This window comes from Rhinatrema bivittatum, chromosome 15 (genome assembly GCF_901001135.1).
Source record: "Rhinatrema bivittatum chromosome 15, aRhiBiv1.1, whole genome shotgun sequence".
In the NCBI taxonomy this organism is placed as follows: domain Eukaryota; kingdom Metazoa; phylum Chordata; class Amphibia; order Gymnophiona; family Rhinatrematidae; genus Rhinatrema; species Rhinatrema bivittatum.
The window spans coordinates 51,278,875-51,282,615 of record NC_042629.1 but is presented as its reverse complement, the minus strand read 5'-3'; positions in this window follow the sequence as shown (position 1 = coordinate 51,282,615).

Genomic DNA, 3,741 nt, shown 5'->3' with positions numbered 1-3,741 from the left:
AATGAATCTAACAGGCATGACCTAATCAGGGTATTTTTTTTTTATTGATTTTTAGATCTTCATCATGATTAGGTGTTATTAATCCACAAAAACAGGATATTGCTATCAGTGAAAGACTTATGCCCAGGAAAGGCTGGCCTGGGCAGCAGTTCTTGCAATGCACAAACTATCCCGTCTGCATTGGTATGGGAGTAAAGTTGGCCCGTGGTGCACTGGCTTACTGGGGATTTTCAAGGGGGGAACCTTTAACATTTCAGGTGGTCGCCATCCACGCTGAAATTCTGCAACCTGGGCAAAAGACAAGAAGCAGGTCCATGCAGAACTAATGGAGCCTGCTTTCTGGGATATGAACAGTCCCAAAAACACCCACCATCAGGATCCTCTTGCCTCCCTCACATGTCCTAAAAATTTGGTGTGAATTGGATGCAAAGCAACATTTTTTTTAGAGGATGGCACACAGACAATGGCAATCTCATACCCCATCTTTGCTTCAGGAAGTAGCCAAAAAATACTGGGGTATATTAGAGATAAGAAACATCAAGATAATGAAAACCTAGGTTTTATTTCTTATGGGTAGGATACCACTCCAGAATACCTTTAAAATGCTGTCACAAAACCTAAAAATAGCATTTACTAAAAAGAAACAATGATTAGGAATTCAACCCAAAACTAAAATTAAACGACTGAGGAAGCCAAGACATTTTCAGAATCCACAGCCTCTTAGCCTGCCACACCCCTTCCATTAAGTTAATTGCTGCTTCTTATCCTAGAAATAGTTTTGCCTTGTGAATGTTAAGGGGGGAAACAGATTGCATTTCAACCCACATGTAATGTGGGGAAGGGCATGAACAGAAGTTTCTTCAAGTCGTTGCATTAACAAGGTCTGAAAGCAGACGTTTTCTTTGCCTTCTGGAAAATATGGCAAGCAAGAGCTTCACTCCTATTCTGACAGCAAACCATTTCCAAGTGGAAAATCCCTCCAGCCCATTGAAGTAATAAACCAAAAATTTGTCAGAACATTCGGAACATGTCATCTCTCTTCTGCTACCGGCAAAATGCTAAGTCAATATGGTCAGATTTCTAATTGCAAGAAGGCAGTTTGCATTCAGGAAACAAGCAGGCCTTTCAAACGTGAAAGCACCGTGAACTAAACTAAAAATCCCGGTTACGTTAAAACCTGTGAAAGTTTGGAGCCGGCAGCAGGAAGCTGATGAGAGCACTGGCTCCCCAAGGTTTAGATTTGGGATCTGCCTGCCAGCTCCATCAAAACTCCAGGAGCCACTGCAAAATGAGTTCAGAAGCAGGATCAAGCCATGGTGCTTTGCAAAAGCTGCTGTTAGGAGAGATTAGTGCTTTTAACATGGGATTTATTTTCTGGCTGAAGGTCTCAAAGGGTGCTATGGCTTGTGGGCCCAGTAAGAAAATCCCAGAACTAATCCGTCCAACACCAAAAGAATAAAAAGAAGGGAGAAGGTGGGTAGAATTTAAAAGGAAACATGTCTCCTGGCTCGTCACATTACTAGGATAAGATCCTTCAAATGCTCTCACTATTACACAATACGGAGCTGAAAGTGCACAGAGCTAGACTGCCATCCATTCTCTTGAATATTTTGCACATCTCTCCAGATTGTGGTTTGTGTGTCACTGAAAACTGGCAACAGTTTCCTGCATTCCTGTTAACAAGAGCTGAATAGGAAAACCAGATGTTATCTTTATAGAACATCATTTCAAAGAACTACTGTGTTCGTTTTAGTGCTCAAACCCTCTTCTCATTCGCGCTGCTTCTGATGAAACGGCCACACAACCAAAACCAAAATGAATGACATAGGAGTCAAGCAAACAATGGGCTGCAGCTGCAGACAGATTTAGCAATATTACTCCACAAAGCAGGTATCTTCTGCTAGGGACCACAGAAGGGGTGAGATGTTCAGAGGTAAAGCTAAAGACGTCATCCCTCACCCCGGGCTCTAATTCCAGGAGAGGCCCACCCCAGGAAGCAACATTGCTACTGTCAGCCATTTTGTTTTAAGAGATTTTGGCAGTCTGGAACACTGGGGATAATTCAGGTTTTCATGGAGATGCTCATGTACAATCCCCATTATCTCGCAGATCATTACTACCCGCATTTGTATCCAATCATGATACTCTAGAGAGGCCTGACAGTTCCATCTGATTTACAACTCAACATGTGAACAGTATGCAATTTTGGTTTCACAAATACTGCTTCAAGATCTCAGGCAATATACTAATACTGTTTAGGTAATATACTGAACTTTCTCCAAGATGCCCTCTATCTTATGTAGGTTCTATACTAGTTAGGGCTTCTGATTTTAGGTTTTAATCGATGAACCTCAATATTATTAGATAAACACTAGAAAAACACCACTTCCCTTAGAACTCTCTCACCTCTCTTTTGCCTACTCTGGACCCTCCAGTTTGTTTTAATGCCTTTTCTACACTAATGATGCCCCAGCTAAATGTATGTATTTGATTCAACTGGAAAAGGTACCCAACAATAGTACCTGTGCTGCAAAACACCAATAGACACTAAATTTTGGCTACTCCTAAATAGCTAGACACTAAACATCTAAATTTAGAAGCCCCTGAAACCAGGGGTTTCTAAATTCAAGAAGCAATTAATCCAGAGTAGTTCTGCAGTCATGACTTGAAAAAACCCAAAGGTGAATAAACTAACAGCAATGTCCAAAAAATTGACCTCAATTTATAGACATCAAAAACATAGATTTGAAATGTATATGACTATCATATAAGGATGTGTATACTCTTGTTCACATCCACATTTTGAGTAGACTGAATTATCAGTCTTTCTAAGACCCTGTCTGTTTTATAATCATCGGTCATGAAAAAATTATCTTTTTAAGAATTATTTCAAGGCACATAAAAACTTGAACTTAGAAACTGCCAGCAACATTTTAGTGTTTCAATTGTAAAGTCTGTGAATACATCTGCCAAAAGGTGAGCATGTCTGTCTGTAATGACAGCATTTCATGACTAAGTACAGCTGTCATATACATTTCAAATGCATGTTTTTGAAGTCTATGATTTGATGAGGTGAAATTGTTGGACATTGACGTTAGTTCTTCAGACAGACAACTTAAAATATCTTCCCATGTTCCACCTCCCCCTCCCTAAAATATAGCATTAGACAAGAGAATATAATAAGAACATAAGAAATTGTTCATATGGGGTCAAACCGAGGGTCTATCAAGCCCAGCATCTTGTTTCCAACAGTGGCCAATCCAGGTCACAAATACCTGGCGAGCACCCAAACATTAAATAAATCCCATGCTGCTAATGCCAGGACAGTATCCAGGACTTCTTCTGATCCATTCGTATCTCTGGCTGCTGTGACGGAGGGCAGGGGAGGGTTAGATCTGAATCCCTAATGGGACGACTTTTTTAGACAAATAATATGTTCGACCTGTAGATGGTATTGCCAAAGCGTGAAGGGAGATTGGTTGATCTCTGTCTTGGCTAAGCATAGATAAACATTTTTTCCCTAGAAAGCTCATACTCCATCCAACATCTCGGGATCATTTTCATATCGATTTTTCCCTAGAAAGCTCATACTCCATCCAACATCTCGGGATCATTTTCATATCGATTTGATAAAAGATATTACAACTGTTAAGGAATCCAGTTTCTCTTAGGACCAATATGAGTGCTAGACCTCTGTACTACAGAAATGGATGCCAAACCTAGCCACCAAAAACTTCCTAT